The 27693-nt window shown below is 41.4% G+C and overlaps 1 protein-coding gene and 1 long non-coding RNA gene across 2 annotated transcripts in view; both read right to left on the reverse strand.

Annotated features, from left to right (window-relative positions):
- LOC125265197 (NACHT, LRR and PYD domains-containing protein 12-like) overlaps positions 1-27693 on the reverse strand; it is a 260299-nt gene that overhangs the window by 139660 nt on the left and 92946 nt on the right. The gene's annotated exons all lie outside the window — the stretch shown is intronic.
- Positions 8200-8645, reverse strand: LOC125265198. The gene is made up of 2 exons (XR_007184225.1): positions 8493-8645; positions 8200-8307 (listed from the first exon to the last, which is right to left on the reverse strand). It is a non-coding gene; the product is annotated as an uncharacterized LOC125265198 (long non-coding RNA).

Raw genomic sequence — 27693 nt, forward strand, 5'->3', positions numbered from 1 at the left:
AACATTTTAAATTTAAACATAAAATAGACAAAAACAGGCGATCTTTTCACCTTCACGAAGAGACGACTGCTATCGTTTAATCTGCTTGTTCACCTAAATGCCAGGTAAGGTGCCATTTTCCTTGCTTTACCCGAGGCAAAAAAGCGAAGTGTAAATGTGTAACAGAGACTTTAAATTATATGCATCAAGGGTGACCACCTGGCTATTAATCTGTTGCAGGACAGTAGATGTGATTTTGCGGGACAATGCGGGACACGTGAGACAGATACATTTAAAACTGCTATGTAAATATTGATTTACATTTGTTGGGAAACTTGGCATATGCGCCAATTAATGTTTCTGCCGGTGGGTGCCCACACTATAATGTTGCGCTTATGGCAACATTAAATCCTGGAGAGAAGACAATTCTAGATTTACGGCTGCACATGCAGGAGGACAAAGTTTGAGCACGCAGATGCAATATATCTGAGCGAGAGCGCGCGCGCGTCCAGTTTTGTGCAAAGGAATCCGCATTTGATGGGCTCTCGTGATACAATAATGCGTTCTCGACATTTTTCAATATAATAACGCCATAGAACCCGCATTAAATGTAGGCTACTATGAGAAGAAAGTCGTGTCTGAACGTCGCAATTTTGGTTAAAACAAATGAAGAATATCTCGTTTTTCCGTAGACCATTTCCGTGGGTGGTGCTTGACGCCGCCGTTCGTTGGAAATATTTGCCATCAGAATGGATGATTACATGCTTTTAATCATCGATTTAGGCAGCTTTGAGCAACTCTTGAGGTTCTTAAATAGTATGTGAGATGAAATCCTTGCTGGTGTAATTGTGTTTACCGACTTTGAGGCCCGCACTTATCCCTTTGCGCTGTCCACTCAGTTGTCATCAACGGGAAAATCTCTCTCTATTTCGTTGGTTGGTTATTTTCATAGCTAGAATATGACGGCTGCACAAATAGATTTTTAAATGCCAGTCACAGTTTTTATTATATTTCTTACTGTTGTATTGTAATTTCAGGGATGAAAAAAATCAGACATAAATGAAATGCAGGACAATACTTAAGTCTTGCGGGACGCAGGACAAAGCTCCCAATTTCGGGACTGTCCCGCAAAATGCGGGACGGGTGGTGAGCCTATATGCATCTATGGTGAAATTACTAGTTTTTTTGCGTCAATACATGTTTATTTTAATGCGCCAGTGCGCCGTCGTTTTAATTCAGCGCTGTGCAGCACAGTAAAAATAGACTCGGCGCGTAAATGATCGCTGCACTGCTGCAGACGCTCCTGGAACGCACTGCCGGACTGCATCCGCGTGCAGTGTGAAATCCGTTAATATGGGCACAGAACAATGCGCACTGCAAACAGAGTATGTGTGAAACAGGCGTTAGTGCGTGTGCGCCATTGCGCACAACATTTATACTTTAACCACCTCCGAGGATAGCGGGGGTCGCGAGTCAATGGCATCTTTATTTTGGGGGTCGTGGGCTGAAAAGTTTGGGAACCCCTGGTTTAGGACACTAAATCAGACACGACAAATTAAAAACACCATGGCGTCAATTTAAATGTATGCCAGAAGTACTTTTTAAATTAATAATTAAAAATAAGTAGGCCTATAATATAGTTAGTATTAGCAGTATATTATAAATAAAAAGTAAAATGTAATTATAATAAAATAAGTAGGCTATAAAAATACAAATATCAGCATTCGCAGCTTATATGGACCGCACGCCACTGCACGTTTGATTTAGTGTTGCGGTTGAACTGCTATGTACTGTACTTTATGTGATTTATGCGTACTCTAATATTGTTTGTAGTCTAAATGAGTTAAACATATTTAACTGATCTCATTGCTGTGTGTAGTAACTTATATATTTGTATGTTTCTATGTTTAGATTATTAAGCTAAGCATCTGACTAAGCATCTGAATTAACCTGTGAAGAAAAGCAAATGAGGATCAAGTTGTTACTGAAAATAAATTGCTTCGATGATAAAGGATGTTCTGAGTTATTCCATGCGCAGTCAAGAGTTGATTGAAGCCTTTGTCAAGTTTGGGCAGACATTGAGGCAGAGAAGAATCCCTACATAACTTGACAGTTTTGATGACAAATGGACATATTCTGCTGCAGAGGGGTCCTATTTCTGTTTGGTTGGTGAGTCGTTTAAACTTTTTTTTAATCAATTTTATTCTTTTATCTTTGGTAATAGACAAAGAAATAACACAATTAAAATAATCCAAACAAACAAAAATGTAAATAGGAATATACAAATTCAGAAATAAATGTACAGATTTGTTATCAACTAATTATACTCCAGTTCAAAATACCAATTATTTACAGTACAGATCTTTGCTGTAAACACAAAATTATTAAAGAGCAGGGGATTATGGGTATTCCACAGCCACAATGCTTCTCCAGTGAGCATGATCAGTAAGAATATGAAGTTTTATAATTTATAATTATAATTATTTTTACAGTACATGAAGTTACTGTTTCTGTTTTCTCTGAATCCTCAAAATTCTCACTTCTCAATTTTTGATTCTTTATTTCTTAAACAATTTAGATTTATAACTATTTACAACAAAGCCCAAGATCCGCCCACATTCATAAGATACAGAGACAAGAGGGGAGAAGAAAAAAAAAAAAAAAAAAGAAAAAGAAAGAGGGGAATCATTGTTAAGAGGTATAACCAATACCTCTCAAGATTTCAAGAGGTCTGATAAAGACTCAATAAGGTCCAACCAAAACTGTACTGTCCTTCTGGTGGCGCCATGCACTTTAGCTGTGGTACACTCCAAAAGAGCAATGTCCAGCATATAGGACATCCAAGTAGACGTAGCAGGGATAGATGGCTCAAACCAAAGTCTCAGGATAACCTTTTTGGCAGCAGTAAGGGCAGCAGACAAAATCCTCATTTGATTGGCCGACAGTGATAGTGAGGAATCATCCAACAAAAGAAAAAGCAGTGGATCCTTTTGGATCTGAGTTTTTAGAAGATCAGTCAATATGTCCTGCACCGAGGACCAAAACATCTCAATTCTAGAACAGTTCCAGAACATATGCATATATGTACCTTGACTTGCATTGCTGCATAGGTGACATAAAGGGTCAGGCTTTCTTTTCATTTTATACAATAAACAGGGGGTGGCATACGCCTTATAGATTAACTTATAATGAATCATTTGATGTGCTGGGTTCTTTGAGGTAGCAAAACAATTTCTCCAGACAATGTCCCAGTCAATCAGAGTGTTAAGTTCTCTCTCCCAGAAGCTCTCAATCGGAATATTTGAGTACTGTCGTATCACAAGCGATTTATAAACTATACTCACAATACCTCTAGAATCCATACTAGAATCTATCCAGTTTATCATAGGATGAGGAGATAGTTTAGTCGACCAGGGTACACCATATGCTTTCAATGCAGATCTCAATCTTAAGTACAAGAAAAAGGAGAATCCTGGGAGGGAGAATTCATCTTTTAGAATCTGAAAGGACTTGAGCCCATAATCATTGTATAGATCTTTTAAAGTGTAAATACCACATTCAACCCAACATTTGGAAACGAATGGTTTGTTACCAGTACAAATATTATTATGATGCCAGATGGGGGTAGATTCACAATAGAGATTTGAAACTCCCATAATCCTTTCTGCTGCTTTCCAGATTTTAATAGAATTACTTATAATTGGGCCAAACTTTTCCAGTGTTTTCTTCGATACATTAGTAAAGGATAAATCTTGTAGACGTAATAAAGACCAAAAATCTGGTAGGGATAAGCCACCATGAGGTTTTAGCCAGTGCATAGATTTAAGTCGAATTCTAGGCCTTTTATTATTCCATAAGAATTTTGTTACTGCCGTATTAAGCTTTTTAAAATAACCAATAGGTGGTGCCTGAGGTAACACTGAAAATAAAAAACTTACCCTTGGAAGTATATTCATCTTAACTGTGGCTATCCTACCATGCAGCGCCAAGCAGAGTGGAGACCAACAGAGAAGATTACTTGTGATCTTATCAAGAAGAGACTGATAGTTCCACTTGGAGATGTGAGATAATGAAAGAAAAACTCTAATTCCAAGATAGTTAAACTGGTCACTAACGGGAATCATATTAGGTAAGGCCTGAATCTCTGATTTGGCAGCTAGGTTGAGGGGCAGAAGTACTGATTTGCTCCAGTTAATTTTATAACCGGACAGTCTACCGAATGTATCAAATAATTTTAAGCATTCGTTAACCGAATCTGTGATATTTGATACATACAACAAAACGTCATCGGCATAGAGTGAAATTTTATGGGATGTATTCACACAGCTTATAGGTGCTATTGCAGGGCATTGTCTGATCGCTTGGGCCAGAGGCTCCAATGATAAATTAAAAAGCAGGGGTGACAGGGGACATCCCTGACGAGTGCCCCTGCCAAGACAGAAGGAAGGAGAAATTGAAGCACCAGTAAGTACCCTGGCTGAACAATTAAAATAAATAGTTTTAACAGCTCGCAAGAAAAAAGAGCCAAATCCAAAATGCTCTAGGACAGACCACAAGAAATTCCACTCAATTCGGTCAAAAGCTTTCTCTGCATCCAGAGAAAGAACTGCAGAAGAAGCTGTATAGGAGTCTGCTTGTTGCACAATATGAAGAAGCCTACGTATATTGTCTGCCGCAAATCTCCCCCTTAGAAAACCTGATTGATCATGGCTTATCAAGTCTCCTACACATCTATTCAATCTTAGGGCCAAAACTTTTGCCATCAGCTTAGAATCTGTGGACAGAAGGCTAATTGGCCTATAACTAGAGCATTCAAGTGGATCCTTCCCTTTCTTCAGCAGCAAAACTATTAAAGCTGTGTTTTGGTCCCTGTGTAAAGCACCTGATTCTAAAGCAAAGTTAAGCGAGTTGAGAATCAAGGGTGCTATTATATCCCATAATATCTTCAGTAACTCTGGGGGAATCCCATCTAACCCAGGGGCTTTATTAGTGCTCATGGAATCCAGGGCAGATTTTAATTCCCCGATTGTCAATGGGCTATCTAATATATTGCGTTGAGAGTCATCTAATTTAGGAAGATTTAGATGTTTAAGGAATAAATCAAAATTAGTTGGGTCAGTGCTGGATTCGGAAGTATACAGATATTTGTAATAGGATTCAAATGTCCTATTTACGTCCTTAGGTTGAGTATATACTGTACCCTCATGCCTTATAGCGGATATACTGGCCTTAGATTCAGCATCTTTCAGCCTCAAAGCCAACAGCTTAGAAGAGCGCTCACCATGGAAATAATAAGAGTGTCTTGTACGATGAATGATGAATTCTGCTCGATGTAAATATATAGATTTTAATTCTGATTTAAGAACTTTAATTTTTTTAGCTTTAGATTCACAAAATTTGCCTTTTAGTTCTTTCTCTAGTAAATAGATTTGATTTTCTAATTCAATTTTACAGCTCTCTCTACGCTTTTTATTAAAGGATGAAAAGCTTATACATTTACCCCTAATAAAACATTTAGATTTTTCCACAATACCTGGGGGTTAGAGACTGAATCTTTGTTGATCTGTAAGAACTCTTTCAAGGAGCTGCGTAGTTCAGCCACAAATGTACAGTCTTGTAATAGGGAGGTATTAAATCTCCAGCGATTGTGTCTGGAGCCCAACGATACCGCGGTTAAAGATGTAATTACTGGAGAATGATCCGATAAAAGAAGTGGCAGAATATTAACTTTACTAATAAAGGGGATAAGAGAAGGGGACATAAGTAAATAATCAATCCTTGAATAGCTCTTATGACGAGCTGAAAAAAACGTATAATCCTTAACACCGTCATTTTGTAAACGCCAGACGTCACATATGTTAGTGTGTCGCAAAAATGAATTAAAACAACCAGAAATGATTGAATCAGCCTTAGAGGCATGAGATCTATCTAACTGGGGGTCCAACACAGTATTAAAATCGCCCCCTAGCACCACAAGACAGTCCTCTAAACTCACAACTAAACGTAAAAGTTCTTGAAAAAATAAGGGATCACCTTCAGTGGGTGCATATACAGACACAAAAGCATATTTAGTATTATTTACGGAACCAACAGCATAAGTGATTCGGCCTTCTGTATCTCCACCCGATCTTATAATTGAAAAATCAAAATTACGCTTAGACACAATCAGCACCCCTTTAGTTTTGTTGGCAGCCGAAGAGGAGCATATCACTTTAAAGTACCTATTTTGAAAGCGATGCACGTCAGCTGCTTTCAAATGAGACTCTTGTATAAGGGCGAGATTGACATTTTTGCATTTTAGATAATCCAAGCATTTAGTTCGTTTAATGGGGCTATTTAACCCATTGACGTTCCACGACAATATATTTATAGCCATATATTACTAAGGAAGAGCAGACCAGCCCAACCAGAACTGAGGCGGGAAGAGAAGATAGCGGTGATCCCGGAAAGATATCGGTGATCAAAACAAATGCATACACATACACGTTTATAAACATAACGCATAAAAAAACATGGATAATACAAGTTAAACTTACTTGGACGGTCTTGGGCATAAAACAAAAAGCAAAACAAGAACAGTAACAAAATGGGCAGTAAGCGAAGAGTTGGAACACACTCTTCTACCTGCCCTGAAGTAACATTATTTGGATACGCGGCCAATTTAGCAGTGCGGCTCGTCCGTCATCACCCAACCCGGTCATTTTCCGGATGAAAAGACAATCAAATTTTCTCAGTAAGGTCCTCCATAGGAACTGCAGATTCGTCTTCATTCACCTCAGATTCTCGTGACGCCGCCGATACAGCTCCCTTCCGAGAAGACTTTACGGCGGGATCCAGATCGAGAGCGAACTTTTCAACCTCCGCTGGTGTCTCAAGAAGTGAAATCTTCCCTCGATGAGTAACTTTCACAACCACGGGGTAAAGCAAAAAGGACGTTATTCCCAGCTGAGTTAGCTTCTTTCTCGCCGATGTCATCGCTCTCCTCTTAGCCGAAGTATGGGTGCTGTAATCTGGGAAGAAAAGCAACTGCGTTCCCATATGAAGAATTTGTCCAGCGGCACGGGCTTCATTCAGGATCGCATTCCGATCTTGATAACGTAGCAACTTGAAGATGAATGTACGAGGGGTTGTTCTTGAGCGTTCGCCGCTATATATACGGTGGGCTCTTTCAATCTCCATTACTTTGCCGGCAAGAGAGGGAATCCATTTAGGGAGCTGATTTTGTATAAATCTTAAAGGGTCATCTCCTTCCACACCCTCTTTTAGCCCTACTAGACGGATATTGGACTGGCGACTTTTATCTTCGATTCTTGCCAACTTTTCCTGAAGGGAGTCCACCGCTAGTTTAATCTCCACGGTGTCTTTTTTTGTGTTACGGAGGGCTGCCTGCATGTTGTCAAAATGATTTCTTATCCGACGAACGTTCCTCTTCCAGTCCTCCAAGCCTCTCCGCAATCGGGGCGAATTCTTCTTTAAATAGCTCTCTAATGAGGCTGAGGTGCGTCTTTAGCTCGTTAGCAACAATGGCGCGAAGTTCCCCCTCAGGAACACAATTAGGGTCTTTAACTCGCTTTTTCTCCGGGGAAGCCAATGTTAATTGACGTTTTGCCATCCTTATTCGTTGCCCCGTTAGCAAAGCAATCAAAAACGAATCAAGCGTTGGTGGTTTACTGAGAACAGATAAATTCAGGATACCGAGTCTGGGAGCAATCAAACTACGCCGCCATTGCTATCGGTGGGTCACGTGATCCCCCAAAATTCTCACTTTCAACAATTGTTTGATACAGACTACTTCAGTTTGAGATCCTTACCTGTTCACAAACACTTAAAACACTTCTACAGGGATTTTACTTGCATATCTTTAGGTAATTCATTTAATTATAAAGTGTTTAAAAGATTTAGTTCAATCAGAATATTAGTTATTGTTCTGTAGTCTTGTCATCCATTTGTGTCCATCTGATACTTTTTAATCATTATGGATGAGTTCAATCCAAAACATTATTATATTTGTAGGCCTGATACTGAAGAGCCTGAAGATTTCTGCTGACAGACTCATCTGAGCTTCTTCCTCCTGTTCACCTTTAAATAAAACAAAACCATCATTTGATTGAATACTAAAGCAACATTAATCATTCAATATCACATGTTTCTGATACACATGCTGACACACATGCTGCTTTATTTAACTGTAAAGAGTCTCTTCCATCTGTATGAAACACATTTACACATTAATCACACATTTATTTCTCCTCATAGACACAGTAGAGACTCTTCTGTGGATCACCTGATGATTTCTGATCCTCTCATGATCATTTCACAGATCTTCATCTACAGAAGGAGGAACAGAAGAGAAAACAATCAGTGTTCAGTGGAACAAAGTGAAAATGAGTTACTATTAGTTCCTACAATCTGAACAAGTCTATTCTCAAACTGAAATGATTGACTTCTAGAAAGGTTTGTTCTCATATCAGAGGAAAATGAAGATCTTTAATATCACAGTGATGTTTCCTCACCTCAGGACACAGTTTGAGTCTTGTAGCACGTCACGGAGCCGCTTCTTTGAGTCTCCTATCATATTCCCTCTCGGATCAAGATCTTTTAAAAACTGCAGTGCTTTTGAGTTAGTCAAAGACTGAGTTAAAGAAGAAACATCTCTAATGCCACAGTACTGTAGACTAGAAAGACACAAACAGAGGAAGAGATCATCTTACAAACAAATAATTAAGATGAAGAATTTTACACAAATATAATGTGAACTCAGACTCATTGTGAGATATTGAGTATAAAGTGTTTTAGTTTAAACTGTTGAAGTGATTTTCAGCATTTTGATTCTTGTATGTGAATGCAGTGACTCCATGATAAATCCCAAACACTGAAACTAGCAGTTATAATTAAATTCACTGAGTGGCGCTGTGGAGCGAATTTAACAAGTTTATTGTATTATCACATAATGTCATCGTCTGCCTCATGAAGATTGGAATTACTTTGATGAAAATAATCTTACTAAATGGAATTACTTTTGATCAGATGAATTAATGAAACTGAGTTATCATAATATCACCAGCACAATGAGAAATCACATGAAATCCAAACACAGTCGAATGAGGAAAGACAGCTGTCCATCACTGCATTCATGACAGGTAATCACAGCTGTACCTCGAGTGAGTCGAGAAGATAACTGATCTGATAGCAAAATGATCTCGAGACATGTGCTTCCTTTAGTTTCGTCGAGGGAGACAGGTTTAAGACCAGAAACACAAAGTGCTGTTAGAAACTTCTCTCAGTTCACCGTCTATCTTTGTGTCTCTGAACGTCTGTCAGCGCAGTGTTTTCTCACCCGACCCGCACATATGGATATTAATGTTTTTCTCAACATGAACATGTGAAATAATATAAACATGATAACCTCAGGCTGACTCGAGTGTATATGTTCGTTCTGTACGATAACTGGAGCAGTCTGATTTATTCACGTTTTTCTCATTCGTGCAGCTTGAGATTAAAAATGCTTTTGTTCTTTATATTTTTGTGAGCATATTGTTTAATGTTTTAAACTAAAAGAAATCCTTAAGATATAATGTAATCTTGTGTTTATTGCCTAATCGTGAGCTTGTTCAGAAATGGTGACAAAAACTTGATGAATTAAAAAAACATCTTTCTCATTAAACGTCATTTAAATATTTGAATATTCGATTTTTATGAGCCCAAATGTTCAAATGAAATATTTTTTTAAAATGCCCATCCCTACAGTACATCATATCTGTAGCATATGCACATGTATCAGGATAATCAATAAACTTTGGAGTTTTCAGAACGCTTTTAACCTGATGAACTGTGTTCGTTAATCACTAAATCGGCTCCGAACAGTCTGCCAAAGATGAGCCCACTTGACACCTTTGTTGCCCTCCGAGGTAACACAGGAGGCCCAATTTCCTTGCTCTTAGGACATCAAAGGGGCCCCTCATGTGGACTACGGGCCAGATCCACATTCCAACACCCACACACACAGGCACACACAAAAAACACACACACAGACACATACAGAAACACACAAACATACATTTTTGACTGTATATGTAAAATACAACTATGCCAACATATACCCATCCTGTATTTTGAAGCGTATGCATGTTTCCTAGTGTTTAAATGAGTGTATTTGTGCTAGTGTGCATTTTAAGGATAGAATTTTGTCTGTAAACCATAACTTCTTTTATATGCATTTCTGATGTATCGAGTTTGATCTCTCCGTAAAGCTCCGGACTCGAGCTATTCACTGAGATATGTCACATAGCTGATAAATGCATTTTTCTATGTGTCTAATGATACTGTGAAGAACGTACTCGATCTCGAAATCTGATCTGATAGTCATTAAGTATGCAAATTCAGCTAGGAGACCAAACAAAGGAACTTTGCCCGCCAAATAGTGCTGCGCATCTATTGGCCGCTACAATTCAGGAGGTGTGTTAGCTTGGGTTTCCATAAAAACAATGACACACACCTTCTCTTTTGTTCTCCCGATTGTCTCACGAGCACCTCGTGCACGTCTCTCCTGGACGCCGCCGGTGACCACGCGCTGCCATCGCGCTCATCTTCGGGACCACTTCTTTGGACTCTCTCTCTCTCTCTCTCTCTCTCTTCGGTTAAGTTACTTAAGTTTAAACCTCTTTTGAAAACCCCGCCGGAGAAACCCTCTCGGAAAGGACCAACCAAGCCAAGCGCATTGAAACTGCTACACACGGACTTGAACCAATAAGCAAGTATTATCATTTATCTGAAATTTGTCTAAACTGATTTCTGTGCTGGCTCTCTCAAAAAGGTTTAACTGTGTAATTTGCCATTCTTTGATCATCTTTCTTTCCCTGTCTTTTCTTCATTTTCACTCTTGTGTATATATATGTGTATACTTCTGTATATATTTTAGACGTATAATCTCTGTAGTCGTAGCTGCATATATTAAACACTTAATTCATGCTCGATTGTTCTGTTTGTTCTTTCAACTGAAGACCAAGTCACTTTAATGTTTTTTCGATCGCTTTATGCTTTGATGCTATAATAGCAAGTTATTTTCATGGCCAGAGAATAACTCCGTTCATAATATTCTATGAGAAGCAACGGTTTGCTGGACGAACTGGTAGTTTCTCTAAATAATTATTGAACCTGAACTAATCATATATGTAATTAATTATAATTCGTTGTAATTGATTCACAATATATGTTTAATTCCCCCTTGGGTCAATATGTGCATAATAATTCATAAAACCTTATGAATTATTATATTCATATTCCACCCATAAATTGATTAATAACCGCTACATCGTTATATATTACATATTTGGTGGAGAATTCGCAAGCAACGTTTTAAACTTGGTTTTTGGTAAAAGAGCAATGTAGAATAATTTTGTATGATTTAATGTGTAACGCGCGCTATTCAGTGAGCTGACACGCTGTCCCTTACTTTGAAGATACGTTAACAAACTGCTTTGTGTCTAAAAACACGGTAGTAAATTGTTGAACGTGAAATACACTGCAGTCCATTAATATTTCAAGCTCGTATCTGTGAAGGACGACAATCTTTGCAGTAAGTTACAGTTTTGAATAATAATTTCCGCTTGAATAAACAAATTGAGTCATATTCAGCGCTTTGAAAGATTTGTGGGGCGAGTTTCTCCCACCTATCTTTAAAAAGGCCTTATTATATTTGCCGCTATTATAACTGAATTACTTGTGTCGTCCAGTAATTCACAATATAGCTGGCGCTCCTGGGTTTACGTCGTTTGGCCTAGCTACCCAAACCACGTGATCCCCCTTACAAATCTAATCGGAGAGCAGTTCATCTGGTTTATCGATTGATGTGTAAAATTTTGGAGCTGGTTTACGCCCTGATCCAGCGTGAACTGTAACAGCAGCGAGGAAACCCCGCAAAAGTTACATATTCGTGTCGTGTGCATTTAAAATTTGCACCATAAGGGACTGATTCCCAAAGTTGTGTACCCGTGAGTAAAATGGTACATATATATTTATGAAAGAATCCGCCGAGATTCCAGAAAGTGTGTACTCGTGATTAAAAGTTGCATAGCTGTGTCCAGTAACTGGCACCAAAGAATCCGCAGAGATTCTGAAGGTTCGTACCCGTGATTAAGTGCAGTTAAATTCTAAATTTAATAAAACTAAGAACTTTCTCACGAGAATTACAGTAGGTGGATGCAGTAACTCTGACCAGACGCCAGAGGGCAGTCTGTTCAGGTGTGGCACCCATCCCTACTTATTGGTTGTGTGGACTCATTGACGCCACCGCGTGGACGTTCTGAGTTAAAGCCGCTCTCCATGTTTTGAACTGAATTATCTCCAAATTATCTTTGGCTTCTCTATACTGCAGGGAGTTGTAAAAGTAATTTGCTTTTGGTGGTTATGCTTATGTTTATGCTTTAATCGTTGTTGGAATGTGGTTTACTGATTTAAATTTAATTTAAACACGTTTAAATTTTTAATTTAAATTAAGTTTTCCTTCCAACAAGAGAATTCACTTTCTGAGAGTGCGCCCCCTGGTGGACACTACCAGATAAGTCAATTCTCTTTTCCTTGTATTCTTTTCCTGTATTCACAGAGGTACTCTAGTCTTATTTTATTTTATTTTATTTTATTCTACTTTGTTTCATTTCATTTATTCCCTTTTGTCTTTTCTCTCTCTTTCTCGTGAGTTATTTCTTTTTTTTTTCTTAATTTTTACTTTGGAAATTCATTCCCTTTTGTTACTTAATGTTTTATTTTATTCACTCTTGGTTCTGGGTCCTGTTTGTTATTGGCTGGCAATAACATTCACGCACACCCAAGCCTCCCTTATTTCATACACTTATTTTAAATTTAATTAAATAACATTTAATTGAATCTTAAAATTAAGTAGTGTCAATCAGTTGGCATTTTGCTCATCAACAAGCAATTCTCTTTAGGAAAAATCACAAATAGGGAAGGCTTTCTCCTTTCTTTTTCCCATTCTGTTATTCTATGCACTCATTTAAATTTAATTGAACAAGATTTCATTCAAATTTGAATCAAGTGCATCTAAATTATCCTCGTTGCTTTCTCTTTTCCCAGTCTGCTATTCTGCGCACTTGTTTAATGCAAATTTGAATCAAGTGCATCTGAACTATTTTTGTTTTTTTCTTTACCCCCTTTTGCTCATTTCAGTTCTAGTTTAATTAGTTCATTCTGACTGTCATTTTAGGCTCATTTCCTTGTATCCTACACACTTGATTATTTAAATTGAGTTTAAACAAGATTTAAATTGAGATTTAAATTTAGCTGTGTTTGTGTGACCACTTGTGTATTTGCAGATAAGGCCCTTCACCGCCTGGTGGTGAGTTGACGGTCGCCCCAGTGAGTTCCAGTGAGTGGAGCTGCCTGGCCTGGCGGGTCTTGCACTAACTGTGTGTGAATCGGGGACATTCTGACCTCGTATCACGGGCAACACGCAAGGACGTCAGCGAGTTGTGTATCAGGTACAGGGAGGCAACGAGCCCAGGTTGACAACAAACGGCAATTTTGTTTAATTTCCCTGCTCAGGCTTCTGCACGACAGAGCCGCCCATTTGGAGTAACTGCCCGTAAAGGGGACAGACTCTGAGTTCAGGGAAAACTGGTCACCCTGGCCGTTGGCGCAAATACCTTGCCAAAGTGCGCAATTGTGCTGGTGTTCCCTGTTTGAGAGGTTGCACCGTGGTGCAAAGGGGACAGGTGGCCACGGACACCGCAGTCGAGTGTTTGAACGTCTAGGAAAGGTTGCCTGCCATTGAGTTCTTATCTGAGCACCCACAATTCACCCAGGCCTAAATTAGTGACATACAGTCACTTCACCTAGTTGAAAGCCACAGAATATTACATATTCTTCGATTATTTAGGTGCGGGCCAACCCTTATACTCTCGATCCATACCATCCCTCTAGGTTTTATGACGCAACAGTGCACTCGCCTGGCCCCGTCATAAACCCAGCTGTGATAGGAAGCTTAAGTTCACTTCTCCCCTCTAGCCCTTCTGTTTTATTTTATTGTTTTATCCTCTCTATTTGTTTACCGGTCTATTTCATTTAACTGCATCCATCCTGTTCTGTTCTGTTCTGTTTTGCTTTTCTACTGTGTTTGTTTCTTTCAGTTCATGTAAAAGCAGAGCCTGTGAGAGCCATCACGGAAAACTGAGTAATAGATAGACGACCGAGCAGCGAGAGTCATCAAAGGACTCTTAGGGCTACCGCCTGTCAAATCTTTATTCAAATCCGGCACTCACCCACACAAATTGACCCGCGTGGTCCTTTTGGCTATCGACAATTAAGTGTCTAGCCTACATTCCACTAACTGTCTGCACCAGTTAACTGGAACCAAACCAAAGAATTATATAATCATGCATTATTATAAGTCGTTAGTTCTGCACGTGCTTGCATTGGTTCTGTTTGTGCTGTCTTTCTCTCGCCAACAGCAAGCTAACGTGTTCAGAGCAGCCAGCCCCAGCACCCACGGGGACCGACTCAAGACCTGGTTGGGCTCCCTGACCAGCATGTTCCTGCCCAACGCCGCTGTGGATCCCCAGCACCCAATCAACGAGCAGCTGGACGACAACCTGAATCGACTGATGGCCCACGATCCGACGCCGAGCTACAAAGAATGGGCGAAAGTCATCCGAGCCATCGCCCACAACCTCAAGCTCCAGGCGGAGGATGCCCGGAGGAATCAGGCCCAGATTCATCGTCACCACGATCAGCGACTCGTCGAGACCCAGGCCCAGCGTTGGACAGCGGATGAATCCAAAGCCGAGCTACAGGAGGAGCTGCAAAGACTTCAAAAAGCCCTTGGAGCGTAGAGAACTGACTGAAAAACTCCAACACAGCGAAGCTCCCCTAGCCAAAGCAGAGACTAAGCCGAAAGACAGACACACTAAAGCTCTGACCTGTGAAAATCATCTTAAACAGGCCCAGAAAGGAGTTATGGCTCCGAAACAACAAAGAAACTATGTGAATGAACTTGACACTGGTTACAGAGAACTGAAAAGTGGCCATGGGAGGGGAAACACACATCACCGAGTTTCCCCTAACCAGTCAAGAAGCCCTAATTCCAAATGGGGTTAAAAGTCCACTGCCCAAAACGTCCAGCGGCCAGGAAACTTTGCCAGAAGCTGACACATCCAACTGCCAGCACCTGCGACAGGCTCTGATCCAAAAGCTTTCTGACCCTGCATCAGATCAAGGGCTCCCTGCTGCCATGGACCTAAAACGGGGCAGACTGAAAAACCCATACACTTGCTACAGCCGACTGCAAATGGCCTACTTCAGAGCACGTGGTCAGCCAGCAATGGAGGAAGATTTCATCTTCAACACTCTGCTTCTCCGAGAGCTGCACCCTGCGGTGAGTGATCATCTGGCAGCCTTGGCCTGCTCACGCAGCATGTCTATTCAGCAGCTGCGAGACTTGGTCAACGAAGCTCAAGCCAAGCAGAGAACTGCTCCTGAAAAGACTGTAGAAAATCAAACCAGTTACACAGTCTCCAATCACTGCCCAGAAACCTGTCCTTACCTTTTTGAAAGACTGAGAAATGAAGCTGAAAGACAAAATCAGACTCTCAAGTCACAAAGATGTGAGCTGAATGTGCAGTCGCACAGTCCAAATGAGGTCCACCTTGAACACACAGCTCCCACGCACCACACCATTGGTCGAGTGAGCCCGGTACCTCCTGCGTGCGTAGCGCAAATGGACACGTTTCCCTGGTTCACCCACAAAGACCTGCTAGACTGTTTTGAGCCCTTATTGAACACCAGACCGCTGAAAATCTGGGCTCAAGTGTGTGAACTTCTGCCTTCCCAGTCACCCAGACCACCTGAGTCAGACGGTCAGGTCACAGAGGTCGCGGGAAATCTCACAGCTAGCCGCGGGAACACTGTCTCAGAGCACAGTTCAAGTTTGCTACCCGGCGCACTTCAACTCACCATAGACTTTAACTCCTTCTGCTCCAAGATCATGACAGACTCACAGCTGAATGATGTAACTACAACAGACATTATTCTCACACTGTGGGGAGACAACTTCAGCCATACACTGCTCAGTGCTCTCATTGAAGGAACACCGGACCTCCCATTCGTCAACAAGCAAACACACTTCCCACTAGACTTTCGTCTGCCAACCATGACGACTGTCAAGGGCACCTGCGTTTCGAACTTGAAATGGAATGACCTGAGTCTAACCCATCACTTGCCTGGTCCTTCCAGACCTCCTGATGCACACCAAAGTTCATATTGACAATGCTAAGGAGTTGTGTGGGCCCCAATGACTGTACAGCTCCCTGTTGTTCCTGCCAACACTGCCAACTTCCTGTCAGCCCAGACCGGCCAAGAGGTCTGCATCCTGATCCACATACAGGAAACTGTAGTACCACCTTACACCAAAGGGGGTGCTGTTTGGCTCCACACACAGGAAACTGTAGTACCACCTTACACCAAAGGGGGTGCTGTTTGGCTCCACACACAGGAAACTGTAGTACCACCTTACACCAAAGGGGGTGCTGTTTGGCTCCACACACAGGAAACTGTAGTACCACCTTACACCAAAGGGGGTGCTGTTTGGCTCAACAGGCAATGTGGTCAAACCCTAAGCCACACGCTGGGCTCCTTCACACTTTCACCTGAAAGCATGGAACTTGGACTCGTTCTAAAAGCCACACCCCTAACTGAAGTGTCACCCTATGCAGTTTGCAGTTGGCTCAACGAATGCATGGTCACAGACAGCAGCATTCCCAAAGCCTACCATCTAGAATGGATAATGGACCACGGCCCCTATGATTTTGAGCTCAGGTTAACAGTCATTAACTTAATATCAGCTGCCATGGTCCCAGAAGGAAGCTCAGACAACGCAAGTTCACAGCATCCTTGAAGAGCATCTCCATCACTTCCATCAAATTGGTACCCACAGAACAGGTGCGCAGAACGGAGCTGATGGAGGACCAACACCTCTAACCAGCCTGCCTGGGAAACTCAGGAAAGCGCTGCACCTCTGATAGCCAATCTGACAGCTGACACCACCATGGAGGAGCCATTCCCAAGGTTTGAGTCTAAAGGCCAACAGATTCAGAAAGATGCAAATGTCCCAAAGAATGATGCAGACTGTCAAAAACTTCAACAGTTCCTGAACAAATCCAGAGTGTCATTTGCCAAAGACTCTTTAGACTGTGGCCTCACTAACTTTCATACAATGGGTGTTTCCACACACCAAACACTCCTCCCACCTGCATCAAACAGTACAAGGTCCTATTGCCTCACATGAACCAGTGCAGGAAACTATTCGTTTCATGGAAGAAAAAGGTGTTAGCTGCCCATGCAACAGCACCTATTCAGTCTCCATCTGGTCCATTGTCAAACCAGACAGCAAGTGGCGACTCACCATCGACTTCAGGAAGTCAAACCAGCAAGTGCCACTGCCACGACGTGCCAGAAAGCACAAGTCTGCACGGAGCGGAGACTCAGCTGCCTGCCAAAACTGCTATAACAGCACACCAGCGTTGACACTTAAGATAAAGGTACCCCGACAACAGGAACCAACCTGTCACAGGTACCTCAAAGAGAATGCGTGCCAAGGAATGCCCACGGCCTACGTCGATGGACGTTCCTACAGCCATGAGGGCATCCTACAGGCAAGTGCAGGGGTATGATGGTTAAACAACCAACCCTGCCAACCACAGAACAGCAGGTGGGGTCCCCAGTCATGTCAGTATGGTGAAGCAGCAGCTACCCTCAAAACCCTTCACGTCTCCTCAGCTCATAACATCAGAGAACTCATGTGCACAGACTCACACTTTGCCAGACCTTGTTTCACATGCCATCTTCTGGGCTGGAAACAAACTGGTTTCAAGACTGAATGCAACAAGCAGGTGAAACATCAACACCTGTCCCAGACACGTGATCACCTCACCCAAGCACACGACATGATCGCTTACGGGGAAAAGGTGAAAAGACGCTTAAAGCAACCAGGGCGTGACAAAGGCGTGAACGACCAAACTAATGCCCTTGCCAAGACTGGCACCCTGCATAACAAGCTATGGTCACACCCACCCCATTCACCCACCCTTAGTGTGGCAACAACAACCCGCAGCCAGCGGACTGTTCCTGCAACATGTCCCGCCTTACTGCCACTGCCACTGACAACCAAACTTGCCAACACTTCCATGCGAAATGCTTTGCACCACCACTCATACCCCTCCAACCTCCCGTTCACGGCATCTGGTCCCACGGCGGCCCCTGGCCACAAACGACTACATCAGACCAACCACATGCTGCGTGTGGGAATGAACTTTCTAAAGCATGTCCCTGATGTCCTCACAGTGCCAAAGGTCATACTGCCACAGGGCCAAAAGGGGGGTGAACGGATATACACCCACGACACACCATGTGCCAAACACCATGGCACCAGAACTGTTTATGAGACTTTGAAACAAGTGGTGTACTGGCCCAGCATGCAGAAAGATGTGGCAGAGTATGTCAAAGAATGTCAGGTTTGCTGTCAAGTCCAAACTGTAAACCCAAATCACAGAGCTCCACTGCAACACAGAGGAGTCACGTTTCCACGGTCAGACGACCAGAAAGACTGGACTGTAGAACCTCCTCTAATGCTCATGGCCATCACAGACACCATACAGGAGTCAACTCAGGTGTTCCCCACTGAACTACTGATGGCACGGCAGGTGCCACTGTCGTTGCACCTGTACCAACCAGGAGACTCGAGTCTCATCACAGCCTACTCCACTCATCAGCATCTCAACAAGCTCCGCCTACAACTGAGAGAACAACTTGCAACACAGAGCCAAACCCTGCAAATCACCTGCAAATCCCGGAAAGGTATTGTGGTGGTTCTCTGTACTCACAGCTTCCTGCTGATCCAAACGGCGAACTCAATGAAGCAACTGTTTACAGCCTTCCCAAATGACTTTGCCCAAAATCAGCTGGTCATAGCTCTGATGACAGACCTGCTGCGAGAAGTTAGCTTCTCTATGGACAGAGTGGCTATGAATAGGATCCCTCAGTATCCTACACAAACTGTGCTGGACTTTGCTACTGGCAGACCCACAAAGACTGTTCCAGCCCACCTCACTGACTCCCTGGGTGCTGCCATCCTACTGCACGTCGACCCCGAGCAGAATGAGTTGGCTGTCCTTCTCAATCTACCCAGCGGTGAACCAGATAACATCTCCAGACCCAAAGACAATGTCAATATCAGGTGGTGGCAATGTAACACCCATGCCAAGAAACACACCTCAGATGTGGTAGCCCACCACAACAGCAACCCACGGCTGTGCCTGGCTCCCCACTTTTGCAGGCGTAGTTTCACCAAAGACTTTCAGTACTTCTCCCCTAACCAGCTCTTCCTCAGAAACGACACTGAAGGAAGGGGCCGGTTGCAGCCCGTGACCGGCGACACACACTGCCCTGCCGAGGCCAAACCTCACACCCCAGTCATCGGAACACAAGCCGAGATTGTGGGTGATCGACTGCTCGTCCACACCCCCACTCATGCTGCCACCCTAACCTACAATCAGCACAACACCGCCACTCGTGTCAGCCTGCCCGATCCAAGTAAGTGGATCCAGGTACCCCTGGGTTCCATCCTTCACCGCAGCCATCTGGCAGTGTACTGTCTCTCAAGCAAAGAGGACCAGTCAGACTGGAAATCCCATTCTCCTCCAGGAATCACCATCACACCTTAGATCCAGGACTGGAACTGAGAATTGACAAAGGGGGGTCCCAGCTAAGTGACAGTACTTCCATCGATGCAGCCCTCCAAGCACTCTCACGACTGCCTGTCCTGACCAGCTCACCTAAAGCCCAAGCTTGGACTCCTGCCAACACAATCCGTTGCCTCTCCATGGCAATCAAGTACACACTCGCCCTGGGCCTGGCCTTCATCCTATCCCAAGGCATCAAAGGGATGCAAGAGTCCATGGGCAAGTGCTTATCTGCCCTCCCTCAAGGACCAATAGGAACCACCTGCTGCATGACCATCCGGATCCATGTGCCATCGAACTTGGTTACCGTCCAACGAAGTCCGCACGGGAACTTCGTTGGCCGAAGGGGGGTCTGTAGCATATGCATACGTATCAGGATAATCAATAAACTTTGGAATGTTCAGAACGCTTTTAGCATGCTGGACTGGGTTGTAAAACCATCTCGGCTCCAAACAGTCTGCCATAAGATGAGCCCACTTGACACCTTTGTGGACCCGTGAGGGTAAACAGAAAACTCCAACTTCCTCACTTTGGTGACTTCAAAAGGAGCACCCCCCCCAGAGACTGACCAGATCCACATTCCAACACCCACACACACAGGCACACACAAAAACACACACACAGACACATACAGAAACACACAAACATACATTTTTGACTGTATATGTAAAATACAACTATGCTGAAATATATCCATCATGTATTTCGAGCGTATGCATGTTTTCTAGTGTTTAAATGAGTGTATTTGTGCTAGTGTTAGTTGTAATAAGGGAATTTTGTCTGTAAACCATAACTTCTTGCATATGCCTTTCTGATCTATCAAGTTTGATCTCGTTTTAAAGCTCCGGACTTAGAGCTATTCACTGAGAGATGTCACATAGCTGACAAATGCATTTTTCTATGTGTTTAATGATATTGTGAAGAAAGCACTCCATCTCGAAATCCGATCTGATAGTCGTAAAGTATGCAAATTCATCTAGGAGACCAAACAAAGAAAGAGCTTGCCCGCCAACTTTGCATCAATGTCATTGGCCATTCCACCTCAAGGAGGTGTGTCGGCCTATCTGTCATAAAAAGGAACACCAGGATTCTCCTGTGTGTGCTCCCGACGGCCCTGAATCATTCACGTGGGGTTCTCCCGATTGTCTCACGAGCACCTCGTGCACTTCTTTCCCAGATGTCTCCAGTGACCACGCGCTGCCATCGCGCTCAGCTTCGGGACCGCCATCTTCCAGCGAAACTCACTCTCAAGTCCTCAGTTCAAACCTTCCCGCGGAACGGAAGAAGCCAACGAACCGCACCAGCGCTAAACTGAAATTCGACACGCACAACCAATGCAAGTATACTGCCGTTTCTCAATCTTAGATGATGAAACTGATTTCCATGCTGGCTTAGGACTGTTTGTAAGTTTGCTACTTGCCTTCTCTCTTTCCTTCTCTATTTCCACTCTTGTACATAGGTGTGTATATTCTTGTATATATATTTAGACGTATAACCTCTGTATTCGTAGTTTGCATATATTAAAACGTTATTCACGCTCGATTGTTCTGTTTGTTCTTTCAACTGAAGACCAAGTCACTTTAATGTTTTTTCGATCGTTTTATGCTTTGATGCTATAATAGCAAGTTGTTCTCATGGCCAGAGAATAACTCCGTTCATAATATTTGCTGGACGAACTGGTAGTTTCTCTAAATAATTATTGAACCTGAACTAATCATATATGTAATTAATTATAATTCGTTGTAATTGATTCACAATATATGTTTAATTCCCCCTTGGGTCAATATGTGCATAATAATTCATAAAACCTTATGAATTATTATATTCATATTCCACCCATAAATTGATTAATAACCGCTACATCGTTATATATTACACTGAAATAAGCAGAACATTAAGATACAGTGATGATGAATTATTACAGATATAGTTCATATTCTGAAAGACAGTAAACATCTCTAACCTCATAATCATTTGGCACCTCACATGAAAAGCTTCATTATTTACTTTTTTGCAGACTGACAGAAAAAAAGACAGAATAGTCTGTTAGTTTTATACATAATGGACATCTTTATATGTAATATAAATTTGAATTATTCTATAAATATCGCGATATATCACTATCGTGAATTTTTTTTGGCCACAATAACCGTGATGTGAAAAATCTAATATCGTGACAGCCCTAGTAGGAGCCCATTTTTCTCCACAGCACTTGCTGTTTCTTGCCCTCCCATATCAATATCATTGATCACTGAAAGAAGCACAAATGATCACAAGGTAAACACTGAGCTATGGCACTGTCAAATATAGTCAAACCACTTAATATTTACCATGTTCTTCTGAATATGTTGATTGTTGAAGGTGTCTGAGGAACAGGAGTGATGGGCTGATGGGCCTGGGTTCATTTGTGTTCGTCTTTGTGCTGTGAATTGAGTGGGTAGAAAACAACACAATAACACCCCAACAAAACCCTGAATAAAAAACAAAACAAAATACAGAACACATAACAACATCTCTCAAAGGTTAGGGTTAGATAAAAATAAAAATAACCAAAAATAATTTGAACCAAATATGAACCAAAACAAATATCAAATCTTACTACCTTATAGACAAGGGAATGTGTTTCTGGAGTAGTTTACCATTTAAAAAGAGTTTAAATTTAAGTGAGAAATCCCACCCAAATCCACTCCTCCTCCAACCCCTCCACTCACACACTCCTCAATGAAAGTGAACTCCATCTCTTCTTCTAGGACGAGAAAGTTGGGTCAGGACTGGAAGAAGTTGGTGGGATTTGCGCCTTCAGGAAAGTTTAGAATGATCAGGTTCTCTCGTCTTCATCTGTTTTCCAGATCATCCACTTTGGCCGTCAGTTCATCTAAGCAATGCAGAGCGCTAGTTTTGTCTTACTCAACACTCAGGTTTTGACTTCATGAATGTTTTGTTTTATCATTTATTTTATTCACAACGTCCTGCAGGTGGCTTAGGAAAGAAGTGAACTTTTCCTCCATGGCAGCGGTGATGTGTCTGATTATATCAGTGACGAGTCTCTCAGAGCCTGTTGAACTTGTACTTGATCTTGTACACCATCTTCCTCATGCAACACCTCTGCTGGAGCGTCTTTTTCTTTGTTTTGCCAGACTTTTCCAAACTTTGAAGCGTGTTGCCTCTGCTAGACATTATCACAAAGTCGCTGCACATAAATTTGAAGGAACATATGTGAGAACTACGCTTTTAAAAGGGTAAAGTGAGTAGAGAGTCGTGGATCACTCCTCTCAGTTGAGTGACATCACGTGACCCCCAAATACTGCTTTCTATTTATTTTCATGAAAACAATAGTATACTTAAATGATAACTGTACATTTCAGACAAAATTAACTGGTGGATTTTAGGTATTTATTCTGGTTTGTTCAACTCAAACAATATAGTGATCTCGGTCTCATAACTTGTTTGTTTTGAGTTAAAGTCGAGTAGTTGTATTGCAGAGTTACTGATAGTTTAGTTCGAGATTTTCTCATGTTCCTCATGAATCTGAGTAAACTGACAATCTGGCTGAAGATCAGAAAGTGTTTCACGTGGAAGAAATGTGTGTGTGTATATATGTATATATATATATATATATATATATATATATATATATGTATATATATATATATATATATATATATATGTATGTATGTTACCTCATGATAATATTTAATACACATAGACCTATAGTCACTGATTTAAACATCATTAAAGGGTTGATTGTAGTGTTTGAAACACATTAATAGCCTACTCTGCAAACAACAACATTGTTTAATCTATAAAATGACAAGCAAAAATTCAGAAATCTGAAACAATAAAACTTGGTTCACATTTATGATGTGAATAGCCAGCACTTCTAATCAAAAGTGCCTCACATATTTCATCTTTATCTGTTTATAGTCTGGATTTACTCTGTTTGTGTACAGTAATGGAGATCAAGTGATAACAGCGCCCTCTACAGTCACAGAATATGATGGTCACAGAATTTGGTGTAACATCTGTGTTGCTGTCACTTGCATTATTCGACCCCAGCACACTGTGATGGTGCCGGCGCTCACACTGTGGATGTCCCATAATCCTCTGCGATAAACGTTGCTAGGTGATAGTGTGATAGTGCCTCTGTGATGTGTTTGCAGTAATCTAAAGCTTGTGCATCTTTCTCTTTTATCTGCTACACCGCTGAGCTCATGAGATCTTCTGTTGCATGAAGTGTTTTTAGCTGAAGTCAACGGCATTGTTTCCAGCTGAGCCGAACCCTCGCTATGAACACGGCAGGATTTTATGTGATCAACATAGCGTCAGTTCTGACACAATGTCGAGTGAACTGAACTTGAAATGGTTACGTTAGGAAATGATTACCTAACGTAACCTCAGTTCTGAAGCCTCAAAACTTGTAAATTATGGAGTGCCGCAAGGGTCTGTGTTAGGCTCTCTGCTATTTTCAATATACATGCTGCCACTCGGCAATATTATAAGAAAACATGGAATTAGTTTCCACTGCTATGCCGATGATACTCAGTTATATATTTCAACACAACCAGATGAAATCTCTAAATTATCCAATCTGACAGAGTGTGTTAAAGAAGTAAAATATTGGATGACTAGTAATTTTCTTCTATTAAACTCAGATAAAACTGAAGTATTAATTATTGGGCCAAAAACCTGTACACAGAATCTCTCAGACTACAATCTGCATTTAGAAGGATGTACTGTCACTCCATCCTCGACAGTTAAAGACCTGGGTGTTATATTAGACAGCAACTTGTCCTTTGAAAATCATATTTCTTATGTTACAAAAACAGCCTTTTTCCACCTCAGAAACATTGCTAAGATACGGAATATGTTATCTATTACTGATGCAGAAAAGTTAGTTCATGCTTTCATGACGTCTCGACTAGATTACTGTAATGCATTATTAGCTGGTTGTCCTGCTTCCTCAATAAACAAGCTACAATTAGTACAAAATGCAGCTGCTAGAGTTCTTACCAGGTCAAGAAAATATGATCATATAACACCAATTTTATCATCTCTACACTGGTTACCTATTAAGTTCCGTATCAATTATAAAGTATTGCTAATGACCTATAAGGCTCTAAATGGTTTAGCTCCTGTGTACTTAACCGATCTTCTATCGCCCTACAATCCTTCACGCTCTTTAAGATCACAAAACTCTGGACTTCTGGTTGTACCTAGGATAGCTAAGTACACTAAAGGAGGGAGAGCGTTTTCACATTTGGCTCCGAAACTCTGGAATAGCCTTCCTGATAATGTTCGGGGCTCAGACTCACTCACCCAGTTTAAAACTAGACTAAAGACGCATCTCTTTAGCCAAGCATTCACATAATGCATCTCATACCAGATCAATTGCACATGACTATCTTTGCTTAATGTTATGAACAGCAGCTACGCTAATTATTCTCCTGTAAGGCCCACCTAATGGGTCCAATGACGGTTTCCCACAGGACGGGGAAGGTTAACGCGTGTATGCCTTTTCAGCGTCTCTGTGAAGTTCACTTAATTTCACTCGTTTAATCTGACTCCAATTTCAAATTATTCTTATTCTAAGGGTTGTGTCTCCAATTAGAAATTAATCATTTGTTATGTATTAATTTAGATATTTGATTATTCTGGGTATCTCTTATTTTCAATTATTCTTTCATTACGGACCCATTATCGCTTAGAGAATTTCGCATCGGCCGACTGCGTTCTCACGGACATAAATTCGCCAGTTTATGATTCTTAGTCAGAGGGTGCAGAGTTTACTAATGTATTTGAGTCGAACCGCCACATGCTTGTTCATACAAAAATACAGTTTCTTAGTCACGATACTGCAACTTGCTAAGTCAATAACACACAAACTCAAAAAGGTCCCATGATGTGCCCACATGCTCCTTTCATGGGGCTCTCTAGTTTGACCTGTCCTGACACGGATTTACGGAAATAACGGACTCCAATAATCTACCGGTCATAATGATTTCAGAAGAATCCAGAGTAAATCAAATATAACATTTTATTTGTCAAGTAAAAATGGATCATGCCAATTACATTACAATTAGACAATTAGAAGCCAATTCAGAAATAATAAATGCATAACATCGATTACTCAAAGAAATGCATATATACACAGGGATGGGTGAATGTCCTCAGACATTCACCCATCTCTGTGGGGGCCTGCAGAAGATCCCCCATGACTGCTTTGCACTTTACCTTTTATACCAGACCAGAACAAAAGGGTTGTAAATATTTACTACACCAACACCTGTTTTGGGGGAGAGAGGAATGGGTTTTCACAAAAGGCACCACCCAAAAGAGGACAGAATTTTCCTAAGTTTTCAATCTTCTTCATAATACCAGTGACTGCTGTGAAATTGAGACCGTTTTACCAATCGCACTGAGACAAATTAAATGATACCAAACATGAAAAGGGAAAAACAATAGATACACAAGTTACATTATATGTTTTGAATAACTTTCAGTGACTTGAGCCAGAGGAAGGGGAGGTGTGTGTGTGTGTGTGTGTGTGTGTGTGTGTGTGTGTGGTGGGGGAGGCGTTGTCCTTTTGGGGTTAGGGCAAGGCGTTGTCCATTGCTACTTCTTTGAGATCTTCCTTCCAGATTAAAGTTTTATTACTTTATTGCAGGACGCTTTATCTCAGTTTTTGTTTAGCAGGAAAATCAAGCCTTACAGATGGCCCCTGGCCCCTTGGGGCAAATTCAATGAGTCCCTGAGGGGCCACTTTTGGACATTTCCTGCTTCCACATGTTGGGTGTTGCTTTCAGAGTGTTCATAGGCTGTCTCTTTGCAGTGTCAGTCGATGGGTGCAGGAGTCAAGTCGTCACCTGAAATAACAACATTAAGGCAGGTTGAACATTAAGATGAAAGTACAGCAGGATGCATCTCTGTGTCACACAGTCCCTTTAGGTGTGTACTATGCTGACTGGATGCTGTAGCAGCTGGACATGTCTGTGATCCTCTTGGTCAGGTTTGCTTCCACCTGCACTTGGCTGTGGTGGTATTCTGTCTGTAGAATGACTGGTTGTACCAAGTCTGTTGTGTTGGTCAGCATGAGCAGAACATGTCAGGAAAGTCTCATTACACTTTGCGGAAACACCTGTGTCCGCCCCAGGTTTAATTGATCCTGTGAGAAATCCTCGGTTACCTTCAAGTAGAAGGTCTGGTTTGCCGGGCAGGTCAAATGTCCATGGGTGAAGGATTAATCTTGCTGATGATGCTCCATTGCGTGCAGGACACCTGAACAACCTCTGAGTGACCATTCAATACTTGAACACTGATGAACTTGGTGTTATTGTAAGATGAGGAAAAGAGTTGTTGGAAAAACAGAATAACACAAAATAACACATGATGAACATGTCAAAAGTGCGAATGGTAAAGAAGGTCTCCCTTTCAGAGTCCTATCTTTAGTGAGCAGGTCTCATTTAATCACCAGATTCTTCACTATCACTGTTATGATAGTGGAATTTAGACTTGGTCTGGATGCGTTAAAGGCAAGTAGCAAAGAGTCTAAATAACTAGTATATTTACCAGTGGTATAAATAATTAAATATATCACATACTTAAACATAGAAATACACAATTTCATAATTACAATTATAAAACTGTCTATAATAGTTGTTTTAACTGCACATCCTTAATGCAGAACTTAGGTTTCAATCAAGTCAATTAGACAATGGAATTTACAGAAACTGAGATTTAAAATCTCTTGTTTAGCTTTTACAACCATCATCTGTGCATTTGATGTACAGGCTAAGTCACACTCAAGAATAGAGGTCTGGGAATTGGGTAACTGATTTATAGAAATGCCTGCATTTCAGTTCTAACTGTTTAGTTCAATTTTTCATTAGTCATATGTTGGAAACTAGGGGGCCCTCCTAGTTTGCAACAATGCCAAAACGCTTTGTCCAAAGAGACCAGTTACATCACTGAA

This window comes from Megalobrama amblycephala, linkage group LG3 (assembly GCF_018812025.1).
Source record: "Megalobrama amblycephala isolate DHTTF-2021 linkage group LG3, ASM1881202v1, whole genome shotgun sequence".
Lineage (NCBI taxonomy): Eukaryota > Metazoa > Chordata > Actinopteri > Cypriniformes > Xenocyprididae > Megalobrama > Megalobrama amblycephala.